Genomic DNA, 13020 nt, shown 5'->3' on the forward strand with positions numbered 1-13020 from the left:
TAAGGGGTAAGCCATTTAGGACCGAGATGAGGAGAAATTTCTTCACCCAGAGAGTGGTGAACCTGTGGAATTCTCTACCACAGAAAGTTGTTGAGGCCAATTCACTAAATATATTCAAAAAGGAGTTAGATATAGTCTTTACTACTAGGGGGATCAAGGGGTATGGCGAGAAAGCAGAAATGGGGTACTGAAGTTGCATGTTCAGCCATGAACTCATTGAATGGCGGTACAGGCTCCAAGGGCCGAATGGCCTACTCCTGCACCTATTTTCTATGTTTCTATGTTTCTACCATATACAGCAGGCACCTCAAAACGATGTCTCCGCAAGATCCTGCAAATTCACTGGGAGGATAGATGCACCAACGTCAGTGTTCTCGCTCAGGCCAACATCCCCAGCATCGAAGCACTGACCACACTCGACCAGCTCCGTTGGGCGGGCCACATTGTCCACATGCCCGACATAGACTCCTGAAGCAAGCGCTCCACTTGGAACTCCTACACGGCAAGCGAGGCCCAGGTGGGCAGAGGAAATGTTTCAAGGACACCCTCAAAGCCTCCTTGATAAAGTGCAACATCCCCACCGACACCTGGGAGTCCCAGAGACCGCCCTAAGTGGAGGAAGAGCATCCGGGAGGGCGCTGAGCGCCGAGAACATGCAGAAAACAAGCGCAGGCAGCGGAAAGAGCGTGCAGCAAAGCAGACTCCCCACCTTTTCCTCCAACCACGTCTGTCCCACCTGTGACAGAGACTGTAATTCCTGTCTGGTCTTCCTCGAGTTCGAGGGACTGCCTCTGGTGATGATGAAGATGAGCGGCTGCAGGGCCGGGAGCCGCCGCCAGGGGGAGTGGGTGGGTGGGCGCCGAGCCAAGCCGGAAGTATTTGAGTGTTGCACCAGCTCGGCCCGCGGCCGCCATATTAGCGCCGCTCCGCTCCGCTCCGCTCTCTCGGGCTCAGGAGTGCCGGGCAAATTCCAGCGTGCGCACCGCCGTTCAGCAGCTCGCCCAGGATCCGGGGTCCCGATCGCAAGGTGTCGGACGGGTTTGATGTCGAGGTGAGTGCGGTCTGTGTGTGCTGGGGGCGGTGGGAGTAGGCCCGGGAGCGCGCGGCGGGGAGCGGGGCCCAGGCCCAGGCCCGGGGACTGCAGCCGTCCTGGCGCGGGAGGCTGAGGGAAGGGGTCCGGGCCCCGGGCTCTGGGGAGCAGCGAGGCATCCAGACTCGGGGGTTGTGGGTGCTGGGAGACCCCGGGGGGAGACGGTGGTGGGAGACCCGGGAGTTGTGGGTGCTGGGAGACCCTGGGGGTTGTGGGTGCTGGGAGACCCTGGGGGTTGTGGGTGCTGGGAGACCCTGGGGGTTGTGGGTGCTGGGAGACCCCGGGGGGAGACGGTGGTGGGAGACCCGGGGGGTTGTGGGTGCTGGGAGACCCTGGGGGTTGTGGGTGCTGGGAGACCCTGGGGGTTGTGGGTGCTGGGAGACCCTGGGGGTTGTGGGTGCTGGGAGACCCCGGGGGGAGACGGTGCTGGGAGACACTGGAGTTGTGGGTGCTGGGAGACCCCGGGGGGAGACGGTGGTGGGAGACCCGGGAGTTGTGGGTGCTGGGAGACACGGGGTTGAGATGGTACTGATGCCACCGGGAGCTCCCAGTAGATGGATCCTGGCTCTTGTTTTCAAGGCAACCAGAAACCAAACTCAACCAGCCACAGACCCATTGACCTTATTTATTGGGAACAAACTTATACAATTTATACAATAACCCTGGAAGTGATAGCCAACACGCTTTCAGAAGGAGTAAAGCCTGATGCCCCAACCCTTGATCCTTTTGAGCAAGTGGTGCTGGAAAGCTCTTTGATCTAGTGTATCTCGACAAACCTCTGATTGAAGTCACACATTAAAGATTGCTCCACAAGTTTAAGGCACTGGAATCCAAGGTTAATTTGGATGTAGAGATGGTCTAGGCTGAGGGGAAGCTGCACAAACTGGTTAAGGGAATGCTGTTGGGCTGGAGCACTGAATGGAGTGCCTCTGGGATTGATGCTGGGGCTCCTACTATTTCTGGTGTACATAATGTGGATTGAGTGTATGTTAGACCAATTTGTAAACCTCAAATTTGTGGATGATGAGCGGGGGGGGAGGAGGAGGAGGAGGGACTGGGCAGGCAGCAGAGTCTGATGTCGTCTGCAGGAAATGATGCAGAGAGTGAGCTGGGGATTTTAAGGGAATACCTTGTTAAACATCTGCGCAATATGCTGCAGTGGTGATGAGGGTAAACAACATCTTGGGATGTATAAAGTGAGAGAGGGAGCACAAGCCCAGTAAATGGCAAATGTAGAAATCGTTGGTTCTCCTCCATCTTAAGCATTGTTTGCAGTTCTGGGCACCATAACACAGACTTGGAGGGAAGTATAAACAGGGGCAACTAAGTTCATAAGTAGTGCCCAAGAAATGCGAAAAGGTAGCTTAGGGGTGATCTTGAGATGTTTACGATCTTAAAGGGAATGAACAAATTTGTAACGGTGGTGCACAGAGTAACAAAGTATTCATTGCAAGTTGCGCAGGTTGCTTGAGCTCGGTGGTTGCAGTTTTGTCAACCCTGCCTCATCTGATTGACCAGATTAAGCAAACTGATCATCTTGTCTGGACAACACTGTCTCCGGTCTTATCTTGTAAGTAATAGGGTGAGATCCTTCCATCTGGCATTGCTAGTTCACAGTCATGCAGTTTTCTCAATGTAAGGGTGTGCACTTCACTCGCCCTCACAAAGCCAATTGTGCTGCAGTGGTGAAAAAGGAAAATGGCTAACCCCCTCTCAGCAAGCATCACACAAAGCCACTTGATGTTTATCCACTTAGATTTAGCTAAAATTTAAATTAATGCATATTTCACATTTTATGATTAGAATTGAAACAGATTGCTGTGGGATTGATGCGAACCATTTGTTGCTGTCCTATTCTGGTAAACTGCTGAGAATAACTGGTAGGATTTCAGTGCACCAAAATTTGTGGAAACTTCCATGAAAGACATGCTTTTCCTGTACCTAGTACCTCCTTATGCCTGTCATACTATGTGGCAAAGGTCATTGTAGTGGTTTGATTGGCGTTGTATAGCTTGTGTTTACTCTTCAGACAAGTGATTTTGCACCACGACCATTGATGGATGACAGTGGCTGAAAACATTTGTACTCTACGCCTCTTTATAAAACCTAGGATCCCACATATGCCCTTACAACTTTATCAAGTTGTCCTCCCACTTTTAAAGATTTGTGTATCTGAACCCCTTAATCACTTTACCATTCAGTGTATATGTCCATAATCTTGCCAAATTGCATTACTTCACGTTCTCTGCATTAAATTTCATCCATCATCTATCTGCCCAATCGACTAACCTACCTATCTATCTATCTCCTGAAATTGCTAAAGTCCTCTCTACGGTTAACCATGCTCCCTGTTTTTGTAGTCTCTGCAAATATTGGTATTGTGGCCCCTACATGGAGTTCAGATAATTTTAGAGAGACGAGCAGTGGCCCCAACATTGACCTTGGAGGAACAGCACTGTTTACGTCCCTCCTGTCTGAAAAACATCCATTAACCATACTCTGCATTTCTTTTATCAATACACTATTATTTCTTAAAAGAGACGTATAAAATTTGTCAGACATGACTTGCCGTTTACAAATCCATACTGCTGCCCTTAACTAAGCCATGTCTTTCAAGATGAATATTAATTATTTGCTGTGTTTTGGCTTCTGGAAGCTTACCCACTACTAGTATTAAGCTGACCGCTCTATAATTTCCCGGTTTATCCCTTTTTAACAAAAATGATACATGAGCAAGCCTGCAGTCCTGTGGCACAACTTCCGTATCAGACAATGTTTGAGAGATTGTGTTCAGAGCTCCCTCAGCATTCTAAGGTGCACGCTATCTGGACTAGTGTCGTTTCCTCTTTTTTGAGTTCCACCAATATTTTTTTCAGTACTCTGTCCCTATCTGTAGTTATCCCTTCTGATTGTCCCTGCACCTCCTCTTGGCCCCTTTCATTCTCACCGGCATGTGCAAACCGAAATAAAGTACTTATTTTGTGTCTCCACCAATGCTACATGCTCAGTAAGATATTTTCTTTGACTATTATTTTGCGTTTTATCTGTTTGTCAAAATCAATTGCCATTTCCTCTACTGTTTCCTGGCAATCAGATATTTTCTCATTGCCTTTCTAATCTTTTTTTGCTTCCCCTCTGTATTTTTTATACTCTAGATTTTCTTTTGTATTTTTGATAGTCTGCATCCCAGAGTACTTAAGGAAGTGGCTCTAGAAATAGTGGATGCATTGGTGATCATTTTCCAACAGTCTATCGACTCTGGATCGGTTCCTATGGACTGGAGGGTAGCTAATGTAACACCACTTTTTAAAAAAGGAGGGAGAGAGAAAATGGGGAATTATAGACCGGTTAGCCTAACATCAGTACTGGGGAAACTGTTGGAATCAATTATTAAAGATGAAATAGCAGCATATTTGGAAAGCAGTGACAGGATCGGTCCAAGTCAGCATGGATTTTTGAAAGGAAAATCATGCTTGACAAATTTTCTAGAATTTTTTGAGGAGGTAACTAGTCGAGTGGACAAGGGAGAACCAGTAGATGTGGTGTATTTGGACTTTCAAAAGGCTTTTGACAAGGTCTCACACAAGAGGTTAGTGTGCAAAATTAAAGCACATGGTATTGGGGGTAATGTATTGACGTGGATAGAGAACTGGTTGACAAACAGGAAGCAGAGAGTCGGGATAAACGGGTCCTTCTCAGAATTGCAGACAGTGACTAGTTCGGTGCCGCAGGGCTCACTGCTGGGACCCCAGCTATTTACAATGTACATCAATGATTTAGATGAAGGAATTGAGTATAATATCTCCCAAGTTTGCAGATGACACTAAGCTGGGTGTCAGTGTGAGCTGTAAGGAGGATGCTAAGAGGCTGAAGGGTGACTTGGACAGGTTAGGTGAGTGGGCAAATGCATGGCAGATGCAGTATAATGTGGATAAATGTGAGGTTATCCACTTTGGTGGCAAAAACATGAAGGCAGAATATTATCTGAATGGTGGCAGATTAGTAAAAGGGGAGGTGCAACGAGACCTGGGTGTCATGGTACATCAGTCATTGAAAGTTAGCATGCAGGTACAGCAGGCGGTGAAGAAGGCAAATGGCATGTTGGCCTTCATAGCTAGGGGATTTGAGTATCGGAGCAGGGAGGTCTTAATGCAGTTGTACAGGGCCTTGGTGAGGCCTCACTTGGAACAGTGTGTTCAGTTTTGGTCTTTTAATCTGAGGAAGGACATTGTTGCTATTGAGGGAGTTCAGTGAAGGTTCATCAGACTGATTCCTGGGATGGCGGGACTGACATATGAGGAGAGACTGGATCGACTGGGCCTGTATTCACTGGAGTTTAGAAGAATGAGAGGGGATCTCATAGAAACATATAAACTTCTGACGGGACTGGACAGGTTAGATGCAGGAAGAATGTTCCCGATGTTGGGGAAGTCCAGAACCAGGGGTCACAGTCTAAGGATAAGGGGTAAGCCATTTAGGACCGAGATGAGGAGAAACTTCTTCACTCAGAGAGTTGTTAACCTGTGAAATTCTCTACCGCAGAGAGTTGTTGATGCCAGTTCATTAGATATATTCAAGAGGGAGTTAGATATGGCCCTGACGGTTAAAGGGATCAAGGGGTATGGAGAGAAAGCAGGAAAGGGGTACTGAGGTGAATGATCAGCCATGATCTTATTGAATGGTGGTGCAAGCTCGAAGGGCCAAATGGTCTACACTTGCACCTATTTTCTATGTTTCTATGTATTGTTAGCCCCAGACTTGACCTAATATGCATTTTTAATTCTCTTTAATTTGAATTTATTTTCTCTTCCAAGGAACTCCAGTTTTTGTTGCACCACTTTTACTTCTGGAAATATGTCTCATTGTCCCCATTTTGAAAGTTTCCTGTTCTTTGTGTGATCTCGTAGTTCCTAACTTTCCAATTTATCTGGGGTTTTTAATCTTGTTTAAATTTTCCTTTTCCCTGTCAAGTACTATTATCTTTGATGTTTCCTCTATCTTATTAAATTCCGGTTGCAGCTTCCAGATGATTTCGACCCTTACATTACTGACTGGCTTCGTGTAATTTCCTAGAATTCGAGCCAGTGCTACAATTAACTCCTCTCAAACAGTCCTGGACACATTATAGAAACACCTCTCCTTCATATTACCTTTCATTCGTCTATCTTTGAATAACTAAAGTCACTTATTTTCTACATTTTTCTCTAATTTGCCTAAATTCGGCAGTCTATATAATAAACTTGCAATAGAGTAAGAGTTCCCTTAACTAATCAGATAGATTCAGGTTATCCATTATCCTTGGGCTCTAGTGCTGTAATGGAATCTTTAATTAGAGCTTCCGATCGCCTGTCATTTTATTTCTCCAGACCACGCTCACTCGGACCTCTCTGTCCTCGGCCTCCTACACTGTTCCAATGAAGTTCATCGTAAGCTCAAGGAACAGCAGCTCATCTTTCAATGAGGCACTTTACAGCCTTCCGGACTCGTCAATGAGTTCAACAATTTCAGATCAGAACCTCTGCCTCCATTTTTTCGGACAACAGTTGTTGCTGATTTCTCTGCTATTCTCATCTCCTTTTGCCTTGCACCATCATCCCGTTATTTAATCGAACTGGCCTTCCATCCTATCACAGACCTTCCCGTTTGTTCTGCGCCCCCCCAGCCTCTGCACTTGCTTAAACCCAGTTACATCGCTAACCTTTTCCCGTCCCGACGAAAGGTCACCGACCTGAAACGTTAACTCTGTTTCTCTTTCCACAAATGCTGCCTGACCTGCTGAGATTTTCCAGCATTTTATGTTTTCATTTCACATTTCCAGCATCTGCAGTATCTCGCTTTTGCTTAATTAATATTGTTGTTGCTCGTCTTTCCTACTGTAACCCGCCTGAATATTTTCTAACCAGGAATGTTTAGCTCCCAGTCCTGCCTTAGCTTAAGCTGCATCTCTGCTAATGCTGTTGAGTGGGTTTCACTGACCCAGATAGAACAACGTGGTCAAAGTGGAGAATACAGCTGCAGCGTCCAAAATCTGGACTCTGGACCGATCAGTGGCAGGGTGGTCCAGAATCCGTAAAATATTCCGGAATCCAGACCCGGCGACCTCGGGATCCCGCCGCTGCCTGACCTCGGGCCTCGCCACCCCCCCCCCCCCCCCCCCCCCGACTCGCCGCCGCTGCTCTTACCTCGGAGCCTCCTCGCCGGCCGGCCCGAACAACTCCACTTCGGAGGGGCACGCCCGAACAGCTCCTCAGCCGGTGGCCCGAACATCTCCTCAACAGGGACCCCCCACCCTGCCCCTTTCTGACATTCCGAAATCCGGAAATTCCCAAACCTGGGCTGAGGTCTTTCCGGATTCGTGAAGTCAGAAAGATGTTCCAAAGTCTGGAAAAACGCGGAATCCGGAATGGCCTCGGTCCCGAGGGTTCCGGATTCTGGACGCTGCCCCTGTACTAGAATGCATCCACAACTATTTCCTAAATCAGTATGTTTCTAGCCTAACAAGGAAAAATGCATTACTTGATTTAGTTTTCGGAAATGAAGTCGGCCAAATAACTTAAGAACATAAAAACTAGAAGCAGGAGTAGGCCATTCGGCCCCTTGAGCCTGCTCCACCATTCAATAAGATCATGGCTGACCTTCTACCCTAACTCCACTTTCCCGCCTGATCTCCATATCCCTCGATTCAACTAGAGTCCAAATATCTATCTATCGCAGCCTTGAATATATTCAGAGACTCAGCATCCACAGCCCTCTGGGGCAGAGAATTCCAAAGATTCACCACCCTCTGAGTGAAGAAATTCCTCCTTATCTCTGTCTTAAATGGCCTTCTCCTTATCCTGAGACTGTGCCCCCTTGTTCTAGATACACCAGCCAGGGGAAACAACCTCTCAGCATCTACCCTGTCAATCCTCTTCAGAATCTTGTATGTTTCAATGAGAACTCCTCTCATTCTTCTAAACTCCAGAGTAAAGGTCCATTCTACACAACCTCTCATCATAAGACAGCCCCCTCATTCCAGGAATCAATCTTGTGAACCTTCATTGCACGCCTCCAAGGCAAGTATATCCTTCCTTAGATAAGGAGACCAAAACTCTCGCATCAAGGCTCTGTACAATTGTAGCAAGATTTCACTCTTATACTCCAAACTCCCTTGCAATAAAGAACAACATGTCATTCGCCTTCCTTATATCTTGCTGTACCTGCATGCTAGCTTTCTGTATTTCTTGCACAAGGACACCCAAATCTCTCTGAACACCAATATTTAAAAGTTTCTCACCATTTACAAAATATTCTGTGTGTTTTATTTTTCCTACCAAAGTGAATAACCTCACATTTCCTTACATTAAACTCCATCTGCCACCTTACTGCCCACTCACTTAGCTAATCTATATCCCTTTGCAGACCCTTTGTGTTCTCCTCACAGCTTACTGTCCCACTTGTTTGAGAGTAGACGTCCAATTGGGAATGAATCTCGGCATCGTTGGGTGCAGTGTAAATACAGAGAAAGGACAATGAAGCCAAAGATAAGGGTGCTGGGTTCAAAAAGGTACCATTCGGTGAGGTAAAATCAGATCTGGCTCAAATTAAGTCAGCAGAAAATTAGCGAACAGGATGCCTGATCAGCAGTGGGAAATCTTCAAATAAGAGACAGATGATTTAAGACAAAATACGTCAGGAGGACACAGAGCCTGCAAAAGGGTATAGACAGGTTAAGTGAGTGGGCAAAAAGATGGAAAATGGAGTATAATGTGGGGAACTGAGAGGTTATTCACTTTGGTAGGAAGAATAGAAAAACAGAATATTTTTTAAATGGTAAAAAACTACTAAATGTTAGTGTTCAGAGAGATTTAGGTGTCCACGTACAGGAAACCGAGTTAGAATGCCTGTAGAACAAGAAATTAGGAAGGCAAATGACGTGTTGGCCTTTTATTGCAAGGGGGTTAGAGTATAAGAGTAAGGAAGTTTTACTACAATTGTACAGGACTCTGGTGAGACCACACCTGGAGTGCTGTGTGCAGTGTTGGTCTCCTTATCTGAGAAAAGACATACATGCCTTAGAGGTGGTTCATAACATAAGAAATAGGAGCAGGCCATCTGGCCCCTCGAGCCTGCTCCACCATTCAATAAGATCATGGCTGATCTGATCTTGGCCTCAACTCCACTTCCCCGCCCTTCCATGCCCTCTCCCCATAACCCTTGACCCCCTTCAACAAAGTTTCATGAGATTGGTCCCTGGGATGAGAGGGTTGTCCTATGAGGAGAGATTGTGTAGAATGGGCCTATACTCTCTGGAGTTTAGAAAAATGAAAGGTGATTTCATTGAAACATACGCAATTCTGAAGGGGATTGACAGGGCAGACGCTGAGAGGCTGTTTCTCCCTGGTTGGGAAGTGTAGAACTAGGGGACATAATCTCGGGATAAGGGGTCGGCCATTTAATACTGAGATGAAGAGGAATTTCTTCGCTGAGGGTTGTAAATGGCCGTGGATGCTGAGTCGTTGAGTATATTAAAGGCTGAGATAGATATATTTTTGGACTCCAAGGAAATCGAGGGATATTATGGATAGGACAGGAAAGTGGAGTTGAAGTAGAAGATCAGCCATGATCTTATTGAATGGCCTACTCCTGTTCCTAATTCTGATGTTCTGATCAAAGAATAGAGTTCAGTGGGTAAATAAATTTAAAAATAAACAAACAAACTGTAAATATATGATAAAATTAGGCTAACTATTAAAGAAAATCAGGGGCAATATAAGAAAGGGAGGAGAAAGGAGAGATTGGGAGGGCCAAGAAGGAATATGGAAAAGGCTAGTGGGTAACAAAGCACAATAATGAGGCATATTAAAAAGTAAACAAATAGTTAGAGAAAAGGTAGGAGTGCTCAAGGATGAAGATGGAAATCCACTTTTGAAGGACGAAGGTATGTCAGCCGTTACTTATTGGGTGCCAGTTTTTACAAAGTGATGAGGATGTGGAACAAATCTTTAAGAGATAACTGCAGGAAAGGAATTGCTTCTGAAGAAGTTAGCTGACCTCAATGTGGGCAAGTCACTGGGACCTGATGGCAAGGCTGTTGAAGGAAGTCGCTGAGGTTCTGACCATAGTTTTTTGATCTTCTTTAGATATGCAAATTGTGCAGTGGACTGGAGGGTAGACAATGTAACACCTCTGTTCAAGAAGGGAGAGGAGGATAAACCAGGTAACCATAGACCAGTTAGTCTAATGTCAGTTGTGGGCAAACTCTTAGAATCCATAATTCAAGATAAAATTAGTGAGTATTTAGAAATATATAGTTTAATTAAGAGCAGCCAGCATGGGTTTGTTAAAACCAAGTCGTGTTTGCTAAATGTAATCATTTTCGGAAGACATGATTGATTAGATTGATAAAAGGACTGTAGTGTCCTTGGATTTTCGGAAGGCATTTGATGAGTTGCCTCGGGATTCAGGAGTATTGTATAAGAGAAGATGACAGACAAGAAACAAAGGGTTAGAGTTAATGGGTGTTGCTTAGATTGATGACAGGTTGGAAGTGGTATTCTTGGGGGTCGGTGCTGGGTGCCATTTTTGTTTAGGAAAAATATTGTAATTTGGTGGTGACCCGAGTAGCAGGTTTACAGTGAGGAGGATTCTAAAAGATTTCAGGAGGACATAGGTAGCTTAGTGGAATAAATAGACTTGTGGCGGATATCATTTTAATGCAGATGAATGTAAGGTGTAGTACAGGGTTGAAGAAGTAATAAAGTTGTACGAGACAATGGTTTGGCCACAGTTAGTCTTGTGTGCAGTCTTGGGCCTACTGTCCTAGAAAGGACATTAATGCCCGTAGAGAGCATACAGTGTCGATTCACCAGCATAATGCCAGGGATGGAAAACTATAGCTACTGGGGGACGCCTCAGATATTGGGACTACTCACATTTGTGTAGAGAAGGCTACGTGGAGATTTCATGGAATGATACAGCGCAGAAGGAGGCCATTCGGCCCATCGCACCTGTGACGGCTGTTTGGTAAAGCCAATTAGTCCCACTGCCTTGCTCTCTCCCCATAGCCCTGCAAAAAAAAAATTCCTTAATGTATTTATCCAATTCCTCATTGAAAGTTATTAAATCTGCTTCCACCACCCTTTCAGGCAGTGCCTTCCAGATCACAACAACTCGCTGTGTTATTTTTTTTAAAATCCTCTTGTCGCCTCTGGTTCTTTTGCCAATCACCTTAAATCTGTGTCCTCTGGTTACCGACCCTTCTGCCACTGAAAACAGTTTCTCCTTATTTACTCTCATCAAAAACATTCATGATTTTGAACACCTCTCTCAAATCTCCTTCAGCTTCTCTGCGCTAAGGAGAACAAGCCCAGCTTCTCCAGTCTCTCCACATAACTGAAATCCCTCATCCCTGGCACTATTCAAGTAAATCTCTTCTGCACCCTCTCTAAGGCCTTGACATCCTTCCTAAAGTGTGGTGCCCAGAGTTGAACAAAATACTCCAGCTGAGGCCTAACCAGTGGTTTATAAAGGTTTAGTATAACTTCCTTGCCTTTATACTCTCTCTGCTTTTATTAATGAAGCCAAGGATCCCGTATAAGGAAATGGTCGCACATGCAGAATGTGTCTCCAACTGCGTGCACTCGAACTCAAAGTTTCTGAGTTTAAGGAGCAGTTGGGGGCATGTGTCACATTTGGGGGGCTGAAGGGTTCTTGAAATGCACATTCCTAATTGGTCACTGTAGGCAATGTGGGGAAATCGCTAGCCATTGATCGGGATAGGAAGGGAAGCATTGCAGGGATAAAAAGATACTCCAAATTGAATACCTGTGACAATGGCAACAAGTGGAGGCGGCCAGCTATGAGCAATGCTATGGCACTGTAGAGCATGTAGTGTCTGAAGGGGAGAGTGAAGTGTGAGTGGGTCCTTGTGCACGACGTACATAAAGTTAGTATGCAGGTACAGCAAGTAACCAGGGAGGTAAATGGAATGTTGGCCTTTATTGCAAGGGGGATAGAGTATAAAAGCAGGGATGTCCTGCTACAAATGTACAGGGTATTGGTGAGGCCACACCTAGAGTATTGCGTACAGTTTTGGTCTCCTTATTTAAGGAAGGATATACTTGCATTGGAGGCAGTTCAGAGAAGGTTTGTTGGGTTGATTCTGGAGATGAAGGGGTTGACTTATGAAGAAAGGTTGAGCAGGTTGGGCCTCTCTCTACTCAGTGGAGTTCAGAAGAATGAGAGGTAATCTTATTGAAACATATAAAATACTGAGAGGGCTTGAAAGGGTAGATGCAGAGAGGATGTTTCCACTCATGGGGGAGTCTAGAACTAGGGGACATAGTTTAAGAATAAGGGGCTGCCCATTTAGAACTGGGGTGAGGAGAAATTCCTTCTCTCAGAAGGTCATGACTCTGGAATTCTCTGCTCCAGAGAGCTGTGGAGGCTGGGTTATTGAATATATTTAAGATGGAGATAGACAGATTTTTGAACGGTAGGGTTATGGGGAGTGGGCAGGGAAGTGGAGCTGAGCCAAAATTCAGACCAGCCATGATCTTAGTAAATGATGGAGCAGGCTCGAAGGGCCAATGGCCTGCTCCTGCTCCTATTTCTTATGTTATGTTCTTATGCAGTAGTAATAGGGTTGTTCCATTGTCTGAGCAATAAATGGGTGCTTTAGTAGTCACAACCAAAAGTCCAGATTGCCTCTCAGCTGCCTGGGCAAGGATATAACTGCACTGGTGCAAAAGAATTTGGAGAGGGAAGGGAAACAACGAGAAGTTGTGGTTCACATTGGAATCAATAATGTGGAAGCAACTCCTGCAAAAGGGAGTTTCCAGAGTTGTGAGTTGGCTTAAGGGTAATCTCCAGATTACAAAAGCAAAATGCTGGAAACACTCAGCAGGTCGTGCAGCGTCTGTGGAGAGAGAAGCAGAGTTAACGTTACA

The 13020-nt window shown here is 45.6% G+C and overlaps 1 protein-coding gene across 1 annotated transcript in view; it reads left to right on the forward strand.

The window, feature by feature from the left end:
- Positions 1 to 896: 896 nt before the first annotated feature.
- Positions 897 to 13020, forward strand: part of ube2j2 (ubiquitin-conjugating enzyme E2, J2 (UBC6 homolog, yeast)) — a 41077-nt gene continuing 28953 nt past the window's right edge. Inside the window, exon 1 of the mRNA XM_070860963.1 lies at positions 897 to 1051. The gene's annotated coding sequence lies outside the window, so the exon portion shown is untranslated. The remainder of the gene's footprint in view (positions 1052 to 13020) is intronic.

The sequence above is a fragment of the Pristiophorus japonicus genome, chromosome 18 (assembly GCF_044704955.1).
Source record: "Pristiophorus japonicus isolate sPriJap1 chromosome 18, sPriJap1.hap1, whole genome shotgun sequence".
Lineage (NCBI taxonomy): Eukaryota > Metazoa > Chordata > Chondrichthyes > Pristiophoridae > Pristiophorus > Pristiophorus japonicus.